The 25,901-nt window shown below is 41.8% G+C and overlaps 1 long non-coding RNA gene across 4 annotated transcripts; it reads left to right on the top strand.

The window, feature by feature from the left end:
- Nucleotides 1-13,633: 13,633 nt before the first annotated feature.
- Nucleotides 13,634-24,616, top strand: LOC309860646. 4 transcript variants are annotated; one of them, XR_014309514.1, is made up of 4 exons: nt 13,634-13,788; nt 14,209-14,371; nt 16,720-16,810; nt 21,769-24,616. It is a non-coding gene; the product is annotated as an uncharacterized lncRNA (long non-coding RNA). The 4 variants fall into 4 exon arrangements; XR_014309515.1 differs by lacking the exon at nt 13,634-13,788 and having other exon boundaries at nt 14,151-14,371; nt 21,769-22,937; nt 23,953-24,616; XR_014309516.1 differs by lacking the exon at nt 13,634-13,788 and having other exon boundaries at nt 14,151-14,371; nt 21,769-22,937; nt 23,950-24,616.
- Nucleotides 24,617-25,901: the final 1,285 nt, after the last annotated feature.

The raw sequence follows: 25,901 nt of genomic DNA, 5'->3' as shown, positions 1-25,901 counted from the left end.
ATCAATGCACTTGCATGCCGAATTCAAGCATTTTCCCCTAAAAGTCGCTATGTGTCAAGTACTGTCCTATAATGAAAAATGTTTATCAGCCGTAAATATTTAAAATGTACAGTCTCCCCCGTATACATGCCACACCAAGAGATCTAAATATTTTGTAATGTTATAAACTTTGGGTCAAGCTTCAATGTTAAACTCTGCGCAGACCTCTCCCTCCCTACAGAGCTTCAATTTCACCTCTCTTAGAATCAAAAATGGATTATCCCTTGCCCTTAAAAACAACTGATTCTGAGTCCATTGATTCAGAATGAAAGTACTTGTGCCACGGGTGGAGGGCAGACTCCAGCCCCAAGGACTTGTTCATTCTCATCATCCCCGTATGCCCTTGAACAATGCATGGGCGTATTGTAGAAGCTGAAAGATGGTGAACAAAGAAAGGAATGAGCCATTAGCTAGTGATGGAGAAGAACCAATATTCCTTGATTTTAGTTATTTTCCAGAAGTGGAAGGAGTGTTTTTTGAACACACGAAGAAAAAATATAGGTCACGGTTAAGTGCTCTGGGTTTGCAGTTAGTGGAGTCTGAATTTGATTTCTGATCTTGGCAGCATGGAAGATTATCTTTCCCAAAGATAGTCACAACGATACCTCCCATGCCTCGCACTTTTTTTGCGATATGAACTTGCCACTCCCCTATCATGAGGTCATCCCTTTTTCTGCCATATTGAATCTGCGTGAGCTCTAACTAGTTTGAGCAACAGAATCAGCAGAAGTTACGATGCGCCAGTTACAGATGCCACTCTTAACTGATCGGGAGGTTTCTGCTTCTTGTCTTTTGGAAACCAGCCACCAGGTAAACAGTAGAACCCTAAACATGAAGGTTCTGGTTGGGCTAGTCCACGGATGATGCAAGCACAGATAAATGATACATTTTGAGAGAAAACAGGGTAGATTCATTTTCAGACACGTTGAATTTGCTTTGCCTTTAGTGCCCACAATTTTAGTAGGCAGTTGGCTGTTCGGATTTGAAACTCAAAAGACAGCTATGTATTGGAAATGTAAATTTGGTGGTTAACATCAGATAGAGAGTACCTGGAGACACGGAAGGTTGGGAAGATAGATAGCAAATGAGATCATCTTTAAAAATAAAAAGCATACAGTGTGAGAAAAGAAAGTGGGCCTGGGATAAAAAATATGAGGAACACCATCATTTAAGAGAAGGGCAGAGGAAGAACAACCATAAAAGAGATTAAGAACAGAGGTTCCAGAAAGGTAGGTGGCAATCCAGGAGAATCCTGCATTACAGAAGCAAAGCAAAACGGCTTGGAGAAAGAAGATGCTGTCAATCAGGCCAAATGCTGCTGAGAAGTCCAGAGAGCTGAGGACAGAGCTATTTGGCAAGACTGCAAAGCTAAAATCTCTGTTTTCCACTATCTCTGGCAGCTGGGATTTTAGGTCTGAATGAAGCTTCACTCATTAGATGCATTGTTTGAAATTTGGAAAGTGAAATTGAGTAATCTTTCTGGAGTTTTTGGCTGTTTCCATGCCCTTTGGTGGTGCATTTGGGAAAGCTGTATCTCCGTGCTGCTTCCAGAGAACACATTAGCCAATAACAATCTGACCATGAAGGCCACCAGAAGCCAAGCCCAATTGTCTAAAATGCTTTTTAAAAGGACACAGTGGATGTCATTTATCCGCAAATACTATGAAGTTGAGAAGCCACAAAGTGATGTTCCATGAGGCTTTCAGATCTGGACATGCCATCGTAAAGAGACTCTGGAGTGCCATCTGCCTTCAAGTCAAAGAACGAGACCCAGTTAAATCCTAAAACTTGTCAGTTTACATGAACTCACTCTGGCCAGGAGAGCAGAATATGAAGAATCAAGATGGGGAGAAGGAATGTTTGAACAGTGGGCATGCAGAAACCCACCTCCAACTGATAGGACGGGGTTTGGGGCCATGGAGATATTAAAACAACAGATAGACTTATATAAGAACAGCAGAGGGACTCAGGCTGGCTTTTCCTGTGCATGGAAAAACTCACACAGACTGCTAAGAAGGTACCAAGTGCAGCAGACACTGGTTGCCTCCTGGAGCTAAAGGGTTATGTTTCCTTGGATGGTGTGTATGTTACTTCTGACGAGGATCAGAAGAATTTTCAGCTGCTATCATGAGTGGCAGCTTTAGAAAGAACTCTAGGATGTACAAGGGTTTTCCCATTTAGTATCTCTCTTCCACAGCTTTCTTCTGGGAGAGATAGAAAAGAAATTAATCTCATTACTTCCTGGGCTAAATTTTGGCAAGGCAAGGTTGAAGAATTTCCTAAGGTCATAACCAGAAATGATCTTAAGACTTTCGTAAGTTGCTAAGTAATTCCCAGGAGACGTCCCAGATATGTAGTTGTTTATAGTTTTTGAACTCTATTTCATTTCATTCTTGCCAAATTCCTAATAAGAAAATAAGGCGAGTGTTCATACTTGTTTCCATTTCACAGATGAAGAAACTGAGATCCTACAGAGTTTGACCTAGTGAGATCATATCACTAAAAACAGCAGAGCCAAAGTTAAAATGTTGGTTCTATCTTTCCCAGTCTTTTGGTGAACTCCATAGATTCATTAAAGACAGTCCAGCTTGGGGGCGCTAGGATGGCTTAGTGGGTTAGGCATCCGACTCTTGGTTTCAGCTCAGGTCATGGTCTCATGGTCCTGAGATTGAGCCCCACGTCAGACTCCACACTCAGTGCAGAGTCTGCTTGAGAGTCTCTCTCTCTCTCTCCCTCTCCCTCTGCCCTTCCCTATCCTCACATGTTCTTACTCTCTCTCTCTCTCTCTCTCTCTCAAATAAAATAAAACCTTTAAAAATAGAAGTTGGTCCAGCTTGATTTGCAAAAGTTGAGGTTTGCTCAGTTACCGAGCCTATAAAATTCACTAGAAATAGCCAAGAAATAACATTCTGAGATAGCCGGGGCTTCAAGGTCAAGAGAAATATTCAGCGCTATTCTAGCCAAGCTGTGTAACAGCTAATTTGATATGATGAGAACACGATAATAGGCAAATAATGGTACTGTAGTTAATGGTTTAGCCTCGATGAGCAGCACCAAATGTCTTCAATGTCCTCAGTTTCTTTGTACCCTAAGTTTTCCCTCCACCGTTGGTGGAGGGTGCCTGGAGGCTCTTGAGGATCACAAGAGCCTAAGAAAATGGCCAATTCTCTGCCGTGTCTTCCTGCTCTACAGGTTCCCTCTCCCCTCCTCCCTTAAAACTGAAGTAAAATGCAGCACGACTACAAAGTACGTACAAAGCTTTTCCACAACTTTCCCTTTCGCCCCTACCAGAGATCAGAGTTTTGGCATCTCTACCCTGTCGTTAATTTTAGTCTATGTTCTGAACACAGAGTCAGGAGGTCTTCAAGGCTATGGGTGACTGACAAAGTTTAGATAAGTCCAATTAAGTTTCTTATGTTTAGATAATCTTGGGAAGATAAATAAATCATTGCAACTTTCATTATGAAAACTTCATTTGGCAAAATGGTGATGTTTCTACTGGGAAAGCAATGAAGATTTATGTCAGGAGGAAGGGTACAGCCATTCAAGCGTAGCCTGTCAGGAGGAGCATTCCTATCATGGAATGAGCTGAACAAAACATCCAGTTCAACTCTGTTTGTGTGTGTCACTCTGCTCCCTGTCCTCAGACCCCTTTTCCAGCCTTTTTTGCTTGGTAAAGTTGTGAACTGAAGATACTTCCTTCACTCGAGTCCTTCAGTCAGGTCTGTGGTGAGGAGGCAGTGGCCAACACACCTGCAACCTGTTATCTGGTTCCCAGGCCCTCCCTCTACCCTGTTCTGCCCCTCAAGTGTCTGTCTTCTCCCAGGCTTCCTTTCCACCCAGGTGTAGCCCTAATACAAGTGAAAATTGAAAGAGTTTTCTAGTTCTTCTGGAATTTTCACCTGGAACAGTAACCATCCTCCCAAGTGGCTTGTTCCTGTTCCCTCCATCTCCAGGGCATCTGTGAATGATGCTTATGAAGATGTCAGAAGTCATTAGGAAGATCAAGGAAATGTGCATGTGAACTAATTATTCAATGGCATTACGGGATATTTGTTAAATTTGTTAATTCCTGTTGTGGTTATGTAAATTTTTTAAAATGCTCCTAAGCTGGGGATACATCCTGAAGCGGTACAGATGAAATGTCCTAATATCTGAATCGGCTTTTAAAATACTTCAGAAAAAAGCAGTCTTGACAGAGACAGAAACCACACTATTTATTGTAACAGGGAATGAAGAATTATCAACCAGCTCATGGACAAGCAAAGAGAACCAGTAGGATCATGAAAGGACCCTGGAAGTAGGCAATTGCAATTGCAGGCAATGCTTACTGCCCCGGGGTCAAGAAACAAGGCGAGGGTTGGGAATTGTCAAGACCCAGAGGCTTGGAGGAAGCTCCCCACTCAGCTGCACACAGACCTCTGAGAAGACCCCTGGAGTCTGAGTTCCAGGACTGGCTCTGGAGAGTGCTCTCTGGCCTCCTAGGGCTGATGAGGCTACTCTTGTGAACTTAGAAAACCTGCAGCTAGTTACTGCCATTACCCTGGGCAAGGACAGACACTGCTGTCCCGGGGAGAAGCAACCTGCAAGGCGGTACAAGTGGGAAGCAAACAGGAAGAAGCAAGTCCCTTCATCCTTCTCCAGCCTCAGTCTCCCTCTGCACTCGCCCCTGGCAGAGTCCAGCTGGGAGTCAGCTGACAAAACCAAAATGAGGTTTGAAGCTCCCCAGTTCCAGCATCTCAAGGAGAACACACGAGAGGGTTTGGAGGTGAGATAATAACTCCACAACCAGGACAAGGGGGGGCAATGCAGCCTAGAATGGCCAGATAGAGGCCAACGGTCGGACCTGCGTGATCCACACGTGAGGCTGGACCCACTGTTCTCACTGCTTTTGTATATGTTCGAAATTTTCCTAGAATATGGAGTTAAGATAAAAAGGAGCTCACTTGAAAAAAAAATTTTTTAATCTTTTGGTGTTATTATCATTTTTATTATTATTATGTCAAAAATAACAAAATGATTTTCATAGAAATAAAGTTTTTTTAAGGTCACTATTCTGCCATTCAAAAAAACCAAATTTGCTTTTTTAACAGCATTAAAGCATCCCAAACACCAGGGCAGGGGTGGGGGGAGCTGACCCATGTGGTTTAGGGTCATCCTCCCCGCCCCGCCTCTAAGACAAGAGTTCTCAGCTTCTACCTCCATTTAAAGACATAACCTCGCTCATTGTCAGGCTGACAAAGTGATACATAGAAGTATGTGTCCCCTTATCTTCTCTCCATGCCTCTTTCTCCCATTCCTCTAGTCATTACCACTCTCTTTTTAAACCCCTTCTAGTTAATCCATGGACGTAGTGGAATCTACAGGGTTCAGTGGAATCTCGAAGAATGGTTGTTACTAGAAATGACCCATTAGCCCAGATGGTGTTCTCTGTGTCTCCTAGGCCAAGGCGGGGCATTTCATTTTTCTTTCCAGGCTTCCAGCTGCCTCTTAGGCCCAATGTGGAAATGATCGTAAAATGGGTTGGGTGGCAACTGGAAGAGTATGCATGGTTTCTTGCAGACTCCTACTCTGTCCAATTGGAACAGCTCAATGTTTTAGAAATACTGCCCTTGCTGGAACGTCGAGAACGGCTGGAAGAGGAGCAAGACGGGGTCCAAAGAGGAAAGCCAGGATGCTGAAAGAAGGCTCCAAGAAAAAGTGGATGATAACCTGACTAGAACTGAAGGGGTCCGAGAAATACTAAGGACATAGAATTGACAGGGAGTGAATGTGGATTGGAAGTAGTGAGGTGGAAAGAATAGCCAAAAATGACTTCCATAGTCCTTGTTTGTGTGGTTAGGTAAGAAAAGGATGCTCTCATTCACTGAGACAGAAAATACAGGGAGAAAGAAACTGGAAAGAGGAGATGGTAGAGTTTTTTGGGGGGGACATGAATATGAGGGTTCTGTGGGATATCTAAGTAGAAGAGTACGATAAGCAGTTGGGTACATGGCCCTAGAGACCAGGTTTGGAAGGATTTGGGATAATGTCATAAATGAAGGGTTATCTTTTGGTTTTCATAATTATATTTGTTTTTAATTCCACAAAGAGATACACACACACACACACACCCCACACATCAGTTGTAACACATTCAAACAACACACATAAATAAAGTATCTCTTGAATGTCCTCCCCCCATCCTAGATTCTCCCTGAAGGTAATTGCTATTGTCGTTTTCACCTATACTCTTTCAGACTTTTCCCCCTGCCTTTATATATGTACAAACTTACAGAACTACGTGCTGTTTGTGCTTGTTTACCCCAAAGGTATTGGACGGCCCTAGGTTCCCCAGAAAATAAATTCTGAGATGGAGATTCCCAAGCAGGAGATTTAGTTGGGGGGGTAGGGTGGGGGAATGAATCATTGGAAGCACACCAGCAGGGAGGGAGGGAGCAGGGATGGGCAGAAGGACAAGTTGAACTGTGGTACAGATACAACTGATATCTCTGCTGATCTCATGGGGGACTCTGGAACTGGGATAGGCCTTTGGAGTTGACCCCATGGAGGCGAAGTGTACCCTCACATTAACCAGCCATTGGGTGAGAGATGTTCCTGAGGAGGGCATGTATTTCAGAAAGCATGACTCCCTTCAGCTGAGGGATATTCCTAAGGAGGGATCCCACTGTGATCCGTCAGCAGCCCGTGCCCTTGGCAGCTGGCCAAAAGAACACACTGATCCTCAAAGGAGACCCTGGGAGGCACAACACAGCACCCTCGACATAGACTATACAAACAGTTTGGAAACTTGCTTTTCACCCTAGGAGTATGTCCTGGAGATCTGTCCTTTTTAGTAGTTAGATTGAGCTTATTCTTTTTAATGGCTACATAGGATTCCAGAAGATTACAAGATAACAGCTTTGTTGGTGGACTTGAAGTCAAGCTGTTCCCAGCTCTTTATGGTTAGAAACAATACTGCAGTCAAAAGGGTTTCCAGCTTCCGGTAATGAATGGCTAAGTCCTTACCAGAGGATGCTCTTTCCCTTCTGGAAACAATGATAAAACCCACATGAAATACAAAGGCAAGTAGCTGAAGTCACTGGAGAGTGAACAGAAGCAGAAAGACTGTGGTGGGGAGTAAATGCTTGGAGGAGAGGAAATGCTAGGAGATGGGTCCCCAGTTCTCCTGCTTTTAGTCCAAGATGAATGTGGTCCATTTGGCATTTGGCAGCCTAATGGTGAGGGCACTGATGGAAAAACTCATCATCTTTCTGGTTAGCAGAATCAGAAAAGTGAAGCTGGGGAACTGTTACTGAGGTTAATGGGGAGATCCTGGAAGGAAAGAGAGAGGACACAGAGAAATGTTCCCTAAATTTTATCCACCCACATCTCCCACTGACCTCTGAACCATGGATGCATGGGACAAAATAAAGCAGCGTAGCTGAAGCAAATGACTTAAGCCAAGAACAGAGCTGCTGCCTAAAGAAAAAGAGTTTGCAGTTCAAGCCTAGCTGGGAAAACTGCTTGCTAACGCAAAGAAAACAACACATATTAGAAAAAAATAATAGAAACCCAAATCTTCATAATTTCATATTCATAATATTCATGATACTTTCCAAAATAACTTGACATATGAAGAATCAAGAAAACGTAGCCCATTCTCAAGAGAAAAGAAAGTGAACCATATCTGACCCCAAGCAAACCAGACATTGAAACTAACAGATAAGCAGCTTTTTAAATTATCCTTGATAAGGAAAAGCAGAATATGCCCTTAATGAATGAAAACATAGAGCAACTTAGCAGAAATATTTAAACAATAAAAAAAAAAAGTGGAAATTCTAGAGCTAAAAAATACAACATCTGAAATTTAAAAACTACCAGATGAACTCAATAACCAAATGGAGATATAAACTTGAAAATAAAATCAGTGAAATTATCTAAATACACAAACAAAGAGAAAAAAGATTGGAAAATAATGAACAAGGGACCTCTCAGATAATAACACACAGGTAGCCTCACAAGAAGAAAAGAGAAAGCATAGGGCTGAAAAAGTATTTGAAGGAATCATGGACAAAAGTTTTCCAAGTTTGTTGAAAACCAGAAATTTACAGACTCAAGATGTTTTGTCAACACCAATTAGAATAGATATGAAGACTAACATTTAAATGCATGATAGTTAAACTGCTGAGCCAAAGATAAAGGACAAAGCTTGAAAGAGAAAAAAAAATTAAACATTACATACACACACATTTCAAATGAAATTCAATTAAGAAATGAATGAAGGGGGCACCTGGGTGGTTCAATGGGTTAAAGCCTCTGCCTTTGGCTCAGGTCATGATCCCAGAGTCCTGGGATGGAGCCTGCTTCCTCCTCTCTCTCTGCCTGCTTCTCTGTGATCTCCATCTGTCAAATAAATAAATAAGATCTTAAAAAAAAAAAAAGAAAGAAAGAAGAAAGAAAGAAATGAATTAAGGGGGCACCTGGGTGACTCAGTCATTAAGTGTCTGCCTTCAGCTCAGGTCACAACCCCAGGGTCCTGGGATCTAGCCCCACATCGGGCTCCCTGCTCAGCAGGAAGCTTACTTCTCCCTCTCCCACTCCTCCTGCTTGTGTTCACTCTCTTGCTGTCTCTGTCTCTGTCAAATAAATAAATAAAATATTTTTTAAAAATGAATTAAGAAATGAATCTGGTCTAAGAAGGCCAGAAGAGAATGAAATAATATCTTTAAAGTGCTGATTGTTGGGGGGACTATCAACCCAGAATATCTTATCCGGCAAAAATATCCTTCAAAGATGAAAGCCGAATAAAAACAATTTTAGATAAAAGAGAACTAAGAGACTTTGTTGCCAGCAGATCTGCACTATAAGAAATGCTAACAGAGGGGCGCCTGGGTAGCTCAGTTGGTTAAGCGATTGCCTTCTGCTCAGGTCATGACCCTGGAGTCCTGGGATGGAGTCCCGCATGGGGCTCCCTGCTCGGCAGAGAGTTTGCTTCTCCCGCTGACCTCTCTCCTCTCATGCTCTCTCTCTCTCTCTCTCTCAAATAAACAAATAAAATCGTAAAAAAAAAGAAAGAAAGAAATGCCAAGAGAAATTCCTTAAGCCAAAGGGAAAAGATGCTATATGGAAATATGGATCCTCAGAAAAGAATGAAGAGCATAAGAAATGGTTTAAAATGCCTACACACACACACACCCTAAGAAATTGCAAAAAAATCTTTTTTGTTTTTTCTCTTAATTTTTAAAATAAATCTGTTTAGAGCAAAAACTATGACATAGACTTACAGGATTTATAATTTGTATATGTATAAATGTATATGTATATAGGTATATGTAATCTACGTAACAATTCTAGGACACAAAGGACACGGCAGGGGTGGATATGGCTCTATGTATTCACAGGTTTTCCACATTTTACACAAACCATTATCATGTTGACTGTGAAAAGTTAGGCATATATACTATAATATCTGGTTAACTACTAAGGAAAAAAATGAAAATACCTATTCTTTACCTATAAAGAATAGGTAAGGGTCAAAAAGAAAATTTAAATAGAATTTAAAATATCCAAATAATTTCTAAGGCAATGAATGAAGAATCTGGCTAAAAAAATAAATAAATAAAGTGATAAATCTACCCAAACAAATAATTACACTAAATATTAATTGATTAAAAATTTCATCGACTGTCAGAGATTTTCAGAATGGGTTTTAAAAACTCCTGTTTATAGGTGAGGCACTTTAAATCTGAAGACACAAATAGGCTCAAAGCAAACGAATTGGAAAATATAGATATATACAATGCAAATAGAGATAAGAAGGCTGCAGTGGCTATATGAATATCAGACAAAATAGATTTCAAGGTTGAATTGTGTTTTCCAAAAAGATGTTGAAGTCCTAACCCTTGGCACCTGTGAATGTGACCTTATTTGGAAATAGGGTCCTTAATGATGTAATCAAGTTGAGATAAGGTTATAGTGGATTAGAATGGACTCTAATCCAAAAATCAACGTCCTTCTAAAAAGAGAGAAACTTAGAGGCGCCTCGGTGGCCCAGTGGGTTACAGACTCTGTCTTTGGCACAGGTCATCCTGGGACCGAGCCCCACATCGGGCTCTCTGCTCAGTAGGGAGCCTGCTTCCTCCTCTCTCTCTCTCTCTCTGCCTACTCTTGATCTCTATCTGTCAAATAAATAAGTAAAATCTTAAAAAAGAGAGAGAGAGAGAGAGAGAAACTTAGACCCAGAGATATATGGAGAAAGGAAGGCACGTGATGACAGATGCAGACGTTGGATTGATAACATCCACAAGCTCCACCACACCAAGTGTCAAAGGCAACACACAGAAGCTGGAAGAGGAAAAGAAGGATTCTTGCCTAGAGCTTTCAGAGGAAGAATGGCCCTACCAATACTTGGATTTTGGACTTTGAGCTTCTAGGACTAAGGGAGAATAAATTTCTATTGTTTAAAACCACCAAGTTTGTGGTACTTTTTAAGTGGAATCCTAGGAAACTAAAAACTTGAGACAAAAAGTGTTATCAGAGATAAAAGGGAATATTTCATTATAATCAAAGGGTCGGTTCATTGAGGAAGACAATCATAAATGTGTATACAACGAATAAAAGTACATGAGGTAAAAACAGCATTAAAGTGAAATTTGAGGGGCACCTAGGTGGCTCAGTCAGTTAAGTGTCTGCCTTTGACTCAGGTCATGACTCGGAGTCTCAGGATCAAGTCTGACATCCGGCTCCCTGCTCAGTGCGGAGTCTGCTTCTCTCTCTGCCCCTCATCCCGCTCATGCTCTCTCTCTCTCAAATAAATACACAAAATATTTAAAGAAAAATAAAGAGAAGAATTGACAATTCCACAGATTTCAGCAATCTTCCATCAGCAATTAATAGAATAATAAGGCAAAAAAATCAGCATAGGCATAGAGGATCTGAGAACACTACCAACCACATAAATATATAAAGGAAGGAAGAGCTATTAGGCTTGGAACATTATTTTTTTCTGCTTTCTGCAATTTGCCTGATGTCCTCAATTATAGTCTTGGCCTTTTCTGATATGCAACATATTTACCCTATTTTCCCTTTAAACTTGTGGTTGCAAATGTTTTTAATTTGCTTTTAAAAAATATCTTTCATCTTACATCATTTGTGCTTTTTTTTTTTTTCTCTTCTTGGTCAATCATTTTGAAGTTCTCTTTTTCTTATCAATGTATATCTTCTACATGTTTCTCCTTTCTGTTTTATCCTAAATTCATACTTCTTCTCGTAGATTTCTCATTTCCTTAAAAATATAATACTGAACACTTCCAAATGCTCTAAATATATTCAGTCTTTTAATTGTTTACAACAACCATAAGAAGTAAGTACAACTTTATTCCTATTTTATAGATGAGGACACTAAGGCACACAGAAGGTGAATAATTTATTCCAGATCACACACGAGGAAATGGTAGAGCCAGAGTCTAACCAGGCTGTTGAGTCCCAGTATCTGTGCTCTTTAACTACTGGGCTACAGAATCTGCCTTTCTAGACCATCAATTAAATATCTTGGTTCTTTTTTTTTTTTTTTAATAATAACTCCTCTTTTATTTCCTCTTTACCAACTTCCTCATTTTCAAAGATTTTGCTCATTCTATATTATATTAACTTCATTAAGTTATATTATTAATATAATATTAACTTCATTATATTACTTCATTATATATTATATTAACTTCATTATATTATATTAACGTCATTAAATTATTATATTAACTTCATTAAATTACTTCTCACTAGTTCCTTTAACATCATAAAAACAATTTTCTCTCTAAGCCTCCTGAGGCCGATTAAAACACACCCCATTCAAATATATCCATTTCTTAATCCCTGCAACCTGTAAATGTCATTTTATATGGCAAAAATTCTGCAGGTATGATTAAGGTGAGAATCTTCCGGATGAGGATATTGTCTTATATTATTTGGGTGGGCCCTAAATACTATCACATGTATCCTTACAGAGAAGCAGAGGCAGATGTGACCCACCCAGGGAGGAAGAAGCAGCAGGAAGGAGCAGATAGGGTTTGGGAGAGGTGAAGAGTGGAGTGATGTAGCCAAAATCCAAGGGATGTGGTAGTCACCAGAACCTGGGAAAAGCTACCAAAGATTCTTCCCTACAGCTTCCAAAAGAAACACAGCCCTGAGGACACCTGGATTTCCACCTAGTGATGCTGACCTCAGACTTCTGGCTTCCAGAAATTACCCAGGTGTGGTAATTTGTTACAACAGCTGCAGAAAACGAATACACTCCTCTCAGCTATACTGTTACAACCTTTCATGTGTTGCCTTCTTTCATGGAGAAAAAGAATTTTAGTCTTGTGTATTAACACATATGGGATGTAGGCCTACTGTGTGCTAAGCTATAGGAAATACATGTAATATAGAAAGTGTCTTTATGCTGAAAGAGTTTGGGGCAATAGAGGGCAGTGCTGGGCAAAGCAGTTTCAAACAGAATACAATAAAGTATATATTGTAAAAGCGAGAAAGACTAGATCACACAAGAGGGGTATGTATGGACTTGAGAGACCAAGGCTGGCTTCTTCATGGAAGAGGAAGGGAAGGGAAGAGTGAACCTGGCAGAGTGGCATTCCAGGCAGAAGGAACAGCATGTGCGAAGGCAATTAGGTGCTTTCTCACGTCTTTTGCATCTTAAGACCCCCTTATTTCCTTCAATTACCTGATAAGACCCACAAAGTATCATTTCTTCTATACCAGATGCTTGGTAGTGCTGTAATAACTGAAAAGATAAAGCATAATTTTAACATAACCAGTTTCCCTGCCTTCTCTTCTGACAACATTCTTTGTAGAAGAATCAGCAGCTGAGGGCTGGAGATGGGGGTCCTGGTTCCCATTTCCATTTCTCACGTGTGCCTTTTCACCAAGTCATTTCTGCACAATTCATGAGCTTCTTGATAGAACACATGGGCCATAATAATCATGAACTTATGTGCAGAAATAAAAGGTGTGACCAAAATGGACGCCACTCTTACTCTCATTCAACCCTTAAACATGACCTTCAGGAATTGACTTTTAATTTTCAATATTCCCAAAGACTCGGGAAAGCCACTAGATGCTTCTTCTGCCTCCACTCAAAAGGTCTTAGCCAGGGCGCTTGGGTGACCCACTCCGTTAAATGCCTGCCTTCGGCTCAGGTCATGATCCCAGGGTCCTCGAATCGAGCCCCGCATCAAGCTCCCTGTTCTGTGGGGAGTCTGCTTCTCCCTCTCCCTCTGCTGGTCCCCCTGCTTGTGCTTTCTCTCTCTATCTCTCTCTGTGTGTCAAATAAATACATAAAGTCTTTAAAAATAAATAAAGGTCTTAGCTATCTCTAGGCGCATGTTAGCAGAACCTAACCATCCTGCAGATCGCTAACTCACCGTGGGCGGGCGCTGACCCCCAGCCCTGACCCACCCCCCTCCCCAGATCCCTGGTGTGCTTGTCTCTGCCCTGGCTCTCCAGCCAGAAACCACACATAGAAGGTGAAGACGAAAGGGCATGAACAGCTGTGTTTTCTTTCCCCTCGCCTCTGCTGGGAGACCCATGTTTAGGTCCACGTGCACTGCCCAGAGCTCAGGACCGGCGTTTATCAGCGTCTGCTAAGATACGTGAAGGTGTTTCGTTTGTGCGCTGTCCTCACTAACATCATCATGCTGACGTGATGACGAGCCAAAAAGAACTTGGAAGATGGTCCTCTGTGAGCTTGGAACTCACTAAACAACGCTGAAGGTCAGAGGAAGAAGTTGGATCACCAGGAGATAAAGACCTGGGGCCTAGTTTTAAACTTTCTTTCGGACCTGAGGGCAGCTGGTAGGAGAGGGGCCGGAGGCCCAGGAGGGGGGTCACCGTGGAGATGAGATGGTGTCATTCGGGCCACAGCTGAACACATAGCGCTAACCACCCCCCCACAGCCCCCCCTTCCTCTTCAATTTGGCCAACATGTGGTTGGCTGTTAGGCTGCTCCCAGCTCTGCCCCAGAAGGTCTTTGTTTATCTTCACAAGGACAATTAAGTGACAGGAATGTGTAATAGAGTGAAGTGCTGCCAAAACAAACAGCCCTCTTAGAACATCTAGAAGCGGCTCTTCTTGCCTGTGTTTCTGCAAGAGTCAGAAACCACTTGCTAATAGCTTAATTCCATTTCTCTGCAGACGGGCCGATCCGATTGCAGGAGAGGGAGTATGTGGTCTGCCGGGGCCTGGAAGCCGGGGCGGCCCGCATTCCCTGACCCCGCGGAACCACTGACTCACTCTGTAACCCAGGGTGACGTCGCGAACCCCAGAGGGCTTGCCATCCACCCAGCTGGAAAATTTGGTAAGATGGGCGATGGGACTGAAAATCATTTGTGGCAAAGCTGTTACCCTCTGACCATGGGGTACGGCCGGAGACCGCTGGGCCTGCGCCTTGGAGGAGCAGCCCGGGGGGCTCTGAGTGGCGAAGGTGAGTCTCACAAGGCCCAGTGAGAGGTCCCGCCAGTGAGACTATCCTCTAAAGACGGAAACCTCCCTGTGGGGTATGTGGACTCTAGATTCCCCTCTGACCTCAGGCACGAGTCCTATTTCTCTATGAAATGGGTCTTAAGTGGGACTCAGCGGCACCCAGATCCCCAGCTCACCGGCACATGGGGGCCGTGGTTCACAGGGTTGGTCCCCTGCGGCACCCTGTGCCCCCTGTGTGTTCCGTGCGCACAGCTGCAGCGTCCCCAGAGACTTCCAGGGTCAGGTCCCCTCTGGTGGGACAGGAATGAGCTTGAGGGGAGTGAGCACTAAGCCCTTCCCTGGATCTCCAAAGGGGAGAGAGGGGACATACAAAACGGGCACTTGAATGGAAAGATAACCGATTGAAAATGGGTGAGTTAAACTAAAAGAGAAAACAGTGCAAGGAAGGGAATATTCTTCTCCTAGGAAAGGGACATTCGATACCTCGTCTGGGTTTCTGAAGGATGGAAACCTATCCCAGGAGAGGAAGGAGAGTGACTTCAGATCCTTGAAGGGACAACATTACAGTCTTGCAGGCCTCACCTCTGAAGGTGAGACTTCCGATAAAACCGACAAAAGTCTAGACAGGTCACAAGCAGTTTACCCTCAAGCACAAGGGAGTTTCCAGGCTGCCTGGGAAACCAGTTACCATACCTGAATCCACAGCTGATGTTATTTGGTTTGTGTTTAAGACATTCATTGGCCAGTTTAGTCCTAAACAGGACAAAGGAGAATGGTTTTGGGTAACAACCATGGGGAGGGGAGGAAGGGGAACGAGACTTCACAAATCCACAGGCAGCCACGGACGGGGAAGAGCCTTCATCTCTTCATCCTGCCACCAAAGAAAACTGTCACCCATTTGAGAGGGACTGAAAGGACAGTCTGGGTAGCCATGTGAGGTCCGTCCTCCGCCTGGTGATCCTAGACACGCCCTCAGGGACTGGCTCAACATTTGAAGCCCGTGATGTCGATCATAGGAGGCTGCGTGGGTCTACCATGATCTCCCCAAGAAGCAAGAAGAAAACATTGACATCAGCGTGGGTTGAATGAGCTTAATGAGAATGGTAAACGTTAAGAATGAGAACACTGCGTGTTATACGCAAGTCATCAATGACTGAACGCTAGAATAAAAACTTACGATGTGCTATATGCTGGCTAACTGAACATAATTTTAAAAAATGAGAAAAAGAAGATAAATTCAGGGGAATCCAAGAGAATAAATGCTTAATAGTAGGATTTTGAGCCTAATTTACCTGAGTAGAGAGGTTGGGCGAACAGAGGACTTCCTAAGACCCCTGCACTCGAGTGACTGACGACCACCTGTCATCGTCATTCACTGAGCAGACATTATTGACGGCCATTCCCTGGCACAACACTGCCACAGGTACTGTGGATTCAATGACAGACAACATGACTATCTGAAATACATACTACGTGAGCATGGCAAAAGACACAGGATGCACGATAATGTACACATGCCAAATTAATTAATTAACTCATTAATTCAGAGTCATGTGGGCATTTTGATTAAAAAAAAAAGTTAGAGAGGTCATTTATTTAAATATAATTGAATTGGAAAGGAGAGAAAGAATAGCATTCATGACGAAAAGAATAGCATAAATAAAGGCCAAAAGGCTGGTAATGCAAGATATGTTCCGTATTGAGGAGGATCCAATTAGTGGAAGATAGGGCATAAGATTAGTAAGAAACCTTGAATGACAGATAGACTTCATTCTACAGGCAGTGGGAATATTTGAGTGTTTGGGTTATTCATTTACTCATTCATTCAACCATTGCTGGAGAACCTTCCATATGCCAGGTCCTTTGGCAAGCTTTGGAAATTTAAGAAAAACAGGAATTTGTCCCTGCTTTCAAAGCACATACATTATAGGAGGAAAACATTCCGCAAACAAGTAACTGGCCAAAAGTGATGCAATCACACAGCAAACATGGCCGGCTCTGATATGAGACAGAGCTGGATTTAAACTTCACCTCTGCCACATACCAGCTATCGGACCTGGACAAATCACTGACGTTTCTCATCTGTAAAATGAAGCTAACAATGGTCTCTATTCCAAAGGGTTGTCATGAGGCTTAAGTAATGAATATAAAGCATTTAACACAATTCTGAGCACATCGAAATGCTCGATGCATGTTTACTATCATCAAAATGATCATTTTCAGGACTGTTATTAGTATCCAGAAAAGGAGCAATCTGCACTACGGGAGGGAGAAGAGATGAGTCCAACTGGAAAGCTTCTCGGAAAACACAATGGTATGTCAGGTTTTGAGGGGATATGTTGAAATTCACCAAACGTGGCAGTCAGAGCATTCTAGGCAACTAGCAGAAAGACATGGAGGCAGACAACAGGACTTCGAAGGTATTCTGCAGAGTTCTGTGTGGCTGGCCAGCAGGGCATAAGGGGGCATGTGGGACAGTAGCTGGGACTGGGACGGGCCGATCGTCTTGAGTCTGGTATGCATGTGAATCACGCTTTCAGCTTCAGGGCTCCTTGTCTCCAGAGACCCAGAAACTCTGCTGCCCCTTGTTGGCTTTCCCACCAGTTTGCCCTTTGAGATCTGGTTTCCCCTATGACTGGCTCAACAGGGTAACAATATTCACCTAGCTCCTAGCCACTAATGAATGAGTTTTACACGTAGCAGTCTGTGAATGAGTCCCTAGTCTCTATACCACTCCCCTTGGTTTATAAGGACTATCCCCTGACTTCCACCCCAACCCTTGTCATGCAGGTACCATGCTATATCTTGTCTGGGTGACATTCCTTCCTTTTTACCCATCTATTACCTGTCCAACTTCTAAGACTCAAATCAAGAATTTCTTTCCATCTCTATTCTTAGAACAATTCATCACCAAAAAATGGATAGGTTCCCCCAAGTTAATTTATAAATACAAATACCTAAAACAAATACCATATACCAAAAAGTTTTTTCATAATGGAGTTACATAAGTTGACAGTAAAATTAGAAAAATGAAATAAGAAAAGATATAAGAGGATTAAGGCTATTAAAACATATTATAAATCCTCTATAATTCAAACAGTATGGTACTGCTGTGTAAACAGACAGTTAAATGAGAAAGGAATAGGAAAAAAAAAAAAACTAGACGCAAGTACCCATGGAAAATTAGTGTATGAAAAAGGTAGTATTTTATTTTATTTTTAAAAATTTTTTTAAAGATTTTATTTATTTATTTGACAGAGATCACAAGTAGACAGAGAGGCAGGCAGAGAGAGAGGAAGGGAAGCAGGCCCCCAGTGAGCAGAAAGCCCAATGTGGAGCTCAATGTGAGGCTTGATCCCAGGATCCTAAGATCATGACCTGAGCTGAAGGCAGAGGCTTTAACCCACTGAGCCACCCAGGCACCCCAAAAGGTAGTATTTTAAATCACTAACACAAAGATGAGTGTTTTAATAAAGCTGTGAGACAAACTGGATAGCCATTTGGCAGAGGATAAAACTAGACTCATATCTTATGTCATAAATAAGAATAAACATCAATGAATCAGAGACAAAAATGAAAAAAATAAAACCACACAAATGGGAGAAGAATATGTGGGTGAATTCTCTATAATTTTGGTGTAAGGAAAGACTTTTGACTGTGACTTAAAATTCTGAGGCAAAGATTTAAAAATTTACAAAAAAATGTTGCATGGGGGAAAAAAAAACCATTATAAACAAAGTCGACCACACCAAACTGGAAGCATTTTGCATATATATTATAAATAAAGAGTTAATATCTCTAATCCATAAAAAACTCATTTAAAAATCACAGAAGGAGATCTGGGCCTGACTAAAACAGAAAAACAATAAAAACAAGCAAAAGACATAAACAGAATACACACATAGTCATATTTGAACACCACTTGAAAATATGAAGAGAAAATTTTAAAAGACTGAGGTACTATTTCTCACCTATGTGATTGGCAAAATTTTTTAAAGTTTGACACTATATTTTGTGGGTAAAGTTTTGGGGAAACAGGAATCCTCAATACCTTGCTGCGGGGAATGAAAATTGGTACAACCTTTAGGAGGAGAGTGTTAGAGTATTGAAGAACACACGTGTTTACCTTTTGACTCAGCCATCCCATATCCTGGAACTTAATTTGAAGATACACCTCTGGAAACATGCAAATATACATACAAAACGTTACTCATGAAGCATTGTTTGTGACTGTAAATATTGGAAATGTAGCCAAGTCATTAAATCAGCTATGTTTTAGCCACATGATGGAGTACTACACAGCCATAAAAATGACTGAGGATGATATTTGTGAATCACATATTTTTAACTGAAAAAAGAAAAATATAAGAAGTTATCGACATGGTGCTGCCTTTTCTACAAAAGTGGAGAAAATAAGAAAATACACATGTCTCTCCTTAAAAAACAAAAGATACTCAGAGCTACAAGAGATAAATGTGAAGGTAGAAGAAACAAGAGGTGGGGAGGGACACTTCTCTGAGTATCTTTGTATGGCTTTGACTTTTGGAATTATGTTTATATACTCAAAGCAATTATGCAATAATGAAGTTTTTATAAAGGGGGAAAACAAAACCTAAAATGGAATGCAAACAAAAACAAATAAACTTAACTGTATTTCAAATCAGTGACATAATCTCAGCAAAGGAGGGGGAAAAACCAACCCAAGTAATTTTTGAACACAGTATCATATACCCTCAGACTAAATATAACAAGAACTATAAATAAATATGAACTCAAGTTAGATGAATTAGCCACAGTTTGTCACAGTCATATGGGTCAATCATTTTAAAACTGACTTCAGTGCAGTAAATATATTACAAAAGGTACATTACATATAAAGTAAATACATCGAGGATAATGGGGCCAGATTTCTCATTTTCAGAGAAGGTTGTATTAGATTAGAATTGGAAAAGGTACATTACATACAAAGTAAATACATCGAGGATAATGGGGCCAGATTTCTCATTTTCAGAGAAGGTTGTATTAGATTAGAATTGGAATTTTCAGATGGCCTCATGGTTTATTTTATATCTATACATTACAGATATATTTTACTTCTATATCTTTGTAAGTATATAGACATCGATGTTATATCTACATCTATGTAGATACAGGTGTGTGTACACATATATCCATTTTTGTGTCCACTGAGAAGACCCAGAAGCCATTGCACTCCAGTAGCAATGAACACTACTATGCCCAGACTTAGTTTCTGAATTTCAAACTATTCTCCACTAAAAGAAAACAGAGTCACTTGGAGATACGGCTGTTTTCACAGCCAGCACAGGAAAAGTTCAAGATGAATCTGCAGGATTTTCTTATATAAAAAATTAAGGAAATTCTCCAAGAATAAGAGCACAGAAGGAAGTCAGAAGGAGTTCCCACTGCCAAATCTGGGATAATATGAGCATCAGAATAAATGATATTTACAGATTATCTATTGAATAAAATAGGAATCCGTAAGTTCACACTGAGATGAATGAATGAATGAAGTAGGAAAAGCTATTCCCTATAGTATATTGCCACAAAATAAATAGAGAAGAAATAAAAGAGTTTTAAAAATCATTTCACAGGGCGCCTGGGTGGCTCAAGTGGGTTAAAGCCTCTGCCTTCGGCTCAGGTCATGATCCCAGGGTCCTGGGATCGAGCCCCGCATCGGGCTCTCTGCTCAGCAGGGAGCCTGCTTCCTCCTCTCTCTGACTGCCTCTCTGCCTACTTGTAATCTCTGTCTGTCAAATAAATAAATAAAATTTTAAAAAAATTAAAAAATCATTTCACAAATATCCTTGTAATAACCTATTCAGCAAAAATCATCAATAGATGTTAAAACTAGTAGGTGAAAGTTTGATAAGAAATGGTATAACTACACAATGGGATACCACCTTACACCATGTAGAATGGCAAACATTAACAAGACAGTAAACAAAATGTGTTGGCAAGGCCAAAATCTGTAACGAACTCTAAAGATCTATAAAGAACTTCTCAAGCTCAACACCCAAAAAACAAATAATCTAGTCAAGAAGGGGGCAGAAGATATGAACAGACACTTCTCCAAAGAAGACATCCAAATGGCTAACAGACACATGAAAAAACATTCAACATCACTAGCCATCAAGGAAAACAAATCAAAACCACAATGAGATATCACCTGGCACTCATTAGAATGGCAAAAGTTAACGAGACAGGAAATAACAAGTGTTCGTGAGGCCAAGATCTACAAAGAACTTATCAAACTCAACACCTAAAAAACAAATAATCTAAGAAATGGTATATCTACATTGTCTCAAAGTATCTTCTCACAAAATACATATTAATGACAAGGGGAAATGGCGAATTTAAAGAAAAGAACCTGGTGAACACCTTCTGACCCTTGTAATCCAATTTAATATTGCCAGTAATGGGGCACATTGATATCATGTATCTACTGGTGTGATGCACTAAGAAGGTCACATCTGTGGGGCTCCTGCCCAAAGTGCATCAACTTCCTCTCATCATGAATGAACATTACGGACACAAGTCAGAGCTTCCTCTTTGGTTCATATTTCTCTGCAAAGATTTCTATCATGCATTTATCACATGCATTGTAAATATGCAAACAAACAAAGTTATTTATCTCTGAATCCTTCTACGTATGTTGCCTTCTTATGCACAACTCAATAATCACATTTATTATACTATATTTCAAAACTCCTTTGCCTGGTTTTCTCTCTCATTTTAGTAAGAAAACCTAACTAGTAATGGCTTAAATAATAAAGGCAGTTGATTGCCTTATAGAAAATTACATCTAGATGCACACAGCTCCAAAGTTGGGTCAGCAGTTTAATGATTTTATGGGATTTCATGAGCATCTCTCTGATTCGACTGGCCTTTCCTTCAATTTCAAGATGGCCATTACTGCTTTATACTTCATGGTCTTGGGAACAGGGCACCAAGAAGTAAGAAAGTAGGTGGTTGGCTCAGGCCTTTTATCAGGAGGAGAATGCTTCCCTAAGTGCCCGGTAGATTTCCCTTGAAGTTTTGTTCATATGCTAACTCCTAGATAAATTACAAGTCATCCTCTTTGGCCAAACACCATACTATCTGAACAAAATGGGGGGGTCTCTTAAGAAGAAAGAACGAGGAGGATCTACTGAGTGGGCAGCATTAGTGCCTGCCATATTCATTCACAAAACTATAAGTTCTCTGATGGCAGAAACTGATTCTTACTCATTTTTATTTATTTTTTACCTCCAGGGTATAGCATAGCACCTGACAGCAGATGCTCAATAAATGTTTGCTGAAAGAATGAAGATGACCAGGCGTGAATAGCGTAATATCGTAAGAAAATACCAAACATGGGGAAGTAACAAAGTTACAGAAATGTACAAAATCTTATAATCCTGGACTCGGGCCTCAAACTCTCAACTCCCTTCACAGTAGGTGACTCGAAGAAAGGAACGAATCATAAACATGTTTCGTGTCTCCGAGTGGTTAATCTTGCAAAAGTATGAGGGGAAATAGGAAGCTTCTAGGCAGAGAGGCTGGTCTATCTGTGGAGATGGTTCATGTTGAAAAATGGACAGCTGAGACTGCACATAACAAGAAATGCAGGAGAAGGGCAGGCTCCATGTGCCCCCCACAAGGCATGGTTGCGGGACGTTCCGCCATCACACCCAGAAGCCACACACCCCAAAGAAGCAAAGATGGACGCTTCGGCATTTTAGGCCCAAAGAAACCTTTGCCAAAAGGCCCATGGTAGACCTCTTGTCCTCACACTTCTTTGAAAAGAATGTGGCCACGTACCCATTCCTAAACCAATCCCCGGAAAGGGGAATGGAATCCGTGCGACTGACTTAGGTTCTTCGTTCGGGGTGGGATGGAGGCCGGTGAGAAAATCTGCATGGAGGCTCTTCTGGTTGAGGAGTCATTGCCGCTATGTAGCTTAAGGAATTCCAAAAGTCTGAACTTGTTTTATTTATTGTGGGTAAAATAGTTATGAAAGTAGGATGGAAGAGACATTTGCAAGAGAGGACAGTCATCCACTGAACATGGGGGGAAGGGCAAGCGAGAGGGGGAAATCAAAGAGGTTCTGACGTTGAATTTCTCCTCAAACTTGATCTACAGCAACAGCCGAGAGATAGGGAGCCACTTACTGACTATTTCCAGAAACTTGGAGACTATTCCCAGACTGAAAGTTCACTTGTGGTTAACAAGGAACAAACAAACAAAACCCAAAGCGACTCTCAGAATGCGGGGTTCAGAGCACTTCATTATGCGGCAGGACAGGGGTCAGGTCAGCTAAGAACAGCGCAGGCAATAGATTCTTCATGTGGCTCACGACCACTTCACCTCCCAGATGGTTGAAAAACTGAGAAGGAGACACATTCTTCTGCTACGAATTTTGATCAGCTGGGACAAATTAGGTAAGAAGAACAACTCGGCAGAAAGTAGCAGCTCTCAGTTTGGGAAAGCAGGGAGGAAAAGCATTAGCTCGCTCAGACAGAGACCTTCAATATTGGCAGGGTGGATGCTCAGAGTTCAGAGAAAAGAGAGGAGGTTAGAGACTCGCATGAAGACATTCTGACTACAGTTCCATCTGATGTGGATGGAAGGGGAGCCACAAGACATTTTGTGGCTTCTCAAGGTGCTTTCTGATGATCCTCGATTTTCAAAGAGTATCTATTAAAAGATGGAAGGAGTTATCATCCCAGAATGGCTAAAATCTTGACCATGGCATTAGACAGAATATGGGGTAAATCCTGTACTGACTCTTAGTGGCTGTGTGGCCTCAGACAAGTTGTGCAACTGCTCTGTGCCTTCATTTCCTTATCTTTAAACCGCACCTAAGAAGTCCTTCCCAACTGGGTCGTTTAGGATAAAGAAGATCATGTATATAGAGCACCTTATCATGATAGCAGGCACAATGTAACTGATATGTTACATTGCATGTATCACATGTATCTGTATTCTACAGATTATAGAGTCCACAATGTAGATTGTAGAAACTTTGGTAATAAAAAAGAATTTAAAAAGTCAGAAACATTTTCTACGATTCTATTTTTTAGAGGAGTCTCTTCAGCATGCCCAGAGAATTCAATCAGTAGACAAAACGCCAAAGGAAAAAAAATGGAAACTCTCTGCCCCCAACGAGCCTGCTGAGCTCCCCTCTCCAAATGTAATCACTGTTAATAGTTTCTTATGATTACTTCTAGAAAACATTCCAAGTTTTATTTTTCATTAAAGGCCACATAAGATGCAAAAAGAAAAAAAAGAAGTTGGTCAAATACGGTGTGTGGTGAAATCTAAGTTAGCAGTAGAAGCAAAAGAACACACACGTCCAATTCGCCTCCCCGTCCTCCCTCCCTCTCCCCTTCTCCTCTTCCCTCCCTTCTGCTCTTCTCTTCCTGTCCTTCCTTCTCTTTTCTCCCTGCCAAGTAGGTAGACTGGAGCCCAGTGGCCCGAGACCATGGAAGATCCAGCCAAGAGAGGAGGCCGCCATGTGCCTGGCAGAGCCACACGAGGTCAGCAGGGGGGCCTCGGTGATGTAGCTCCAGGAGCTGGGGGGACCCAGGAAGAAAGGATGGAAGCGCTGCCGCGAGTGTGTGAGGAACTTTGGTGACCGGAGAATGGGCTCCCAAATCTCAGACAGTACATCAAAGTGGATGCCCCCGGTAGTCTGGTAGACTAGTCACTTCAGCGCAGAAACTGAGCACCCTCTAGAATGGGTCGGTAAAGGAGAGGTGAGCAACTGGGAAAGGAGATGTAGAAAGCCCCAAATGGACCCAACACCTTCTCTTCTCTGACTGGTTCACTAGACCTAGAATCTACAGGGAATGTTGGAGACACAGTAGATCTGGCTGTCACGAGGCAGTAGACCAAGTTGGGAGAGTAGAGAGTGTGATCTGGGGATAAAGACATTCATGCGGCTTCCTAATTAGCTGAGGCCACCAGAGGTGAAGGATGCTGAGGAGGGGACCTGACGGGTGGCAGCCAGGAAACCATCCACATCATCCTACCCAGCAAGCCCATGGTTGGAAGGAGAAATTAGACTTATCTGATAACCTTTTTCTTTTTTTAAAGGAGAATGTGCTTTAATGTTACATGTATAAATCAAAATGAAGTTCTAATTTTTAAAAAATATTTTAGTAATAAAATGTTTTACTATAACTTTATAATAAAATTTTATTATTAAAAGAACATAATAAAATATCCTTTTGGTGTTTCCCCACCTCTCTCTAGGGAAATTCCAAACATCTAAGTTCCTTGTGCCGAAATGATGGCAAAAATGGCTAGAATTATGCCCCCGTTCCTATATAGCCATACTTTGCACAAAGACCTTGCAGCATCTTCCGTCAAGAGCTGTCCCTGTTCCTCGAATGGCAGGGTTAGTGACTTGCTCTGGCTAATAAAATGGAAAAGGGTGGTAGGATGGACCCATTCTGAAAGAACTGTGCTGCTCGTTCCACAGGCTCACAAATGCGAACCCTCTGCCCGGTTTACCCCCCTGCTCCCTCGCCCGTCCTTCATCTGGCTGATTCCTCCTCATCCCTGGACACTCATCTTTAGGCACCACCTTTGCCAGGCAGCTTTCCCAGGGCTCCCTTCTCCAAGGCTCTTCCCCCCTCCCGCCTTCCCTTCTTTGTGCCGATGGTCCTCATCGTGCCTCCAGCCCAAGCCCTTCTCCTGGGTTACAGCGTCTCTGCATTCAGCTTTCCGTTCTCGCTTCACTGTGAATTCGCTGCAGGTAGAAATTGTGTCCTTGTCTGTTATCTCAACAACGACTTCAATTCCTTATGCTCTCAAAGTGTCTATTCCACGGTATGACTAAGTGTACAAGCAAACCCATAACTGAAGAGAGTGTATTTAGTTTTGAAAAGAGAAGATATAAAGGATATTAATAGTATCAGTTTAGTAAATATGCCAGGGACTTGGGAATAGCTACAGGTTACCAATCAGATCTTCAAGGTCCAGGGTAAACCAGCTGATACAGTTTCGAAACTTTAGTCCTCCTCCCCTGGCAGGCAAAACACGTGTTCCCCAATGCAGAGGTCACCACTGATGAAAGCCACCCTATCGATAAGGTGTCCCTGAAAATATCCCATGAAATCTTTTTTTTTAATAAACATATATTTTTATCCCCAGGGGTACAGGTCTGTGACTTGCCAGGTTTACACACTTCACAGCACTCACCATAGCACAAACCCTCCCCAGTGTCCATAACCCCATCCCCCTCTCCTCACCCCCTCCCCCTAGCAACCCTCAGTTTGTTTTGTGAGATTAAGAGTCACTTATTGTTATCTTATTTCATTTATTCTTCTCCTACCCCCTTAACCCCCCCATGTTGCAACTCCACTTCCTCATATCAGGGAGATCATATGATAGTTGTC

The sequence above is a fragment of the Mustela nivalis genome, assembly GCF_964662115.1.
Source record: "Mustela nivalis genome assembly, chromosome: 3".
Classification (NCBI taxonomy): Eukaryota; Metazoa; Chordata; class Mammalia; order Carnivora; family Mustelidae; genus Mustela; species Mustela nivalis.
The sequence above is the reverse complement of the archived record's forward strand: the minus strand, read 5'-3'. Positions and strand labels throughout refer to the sequence as shown.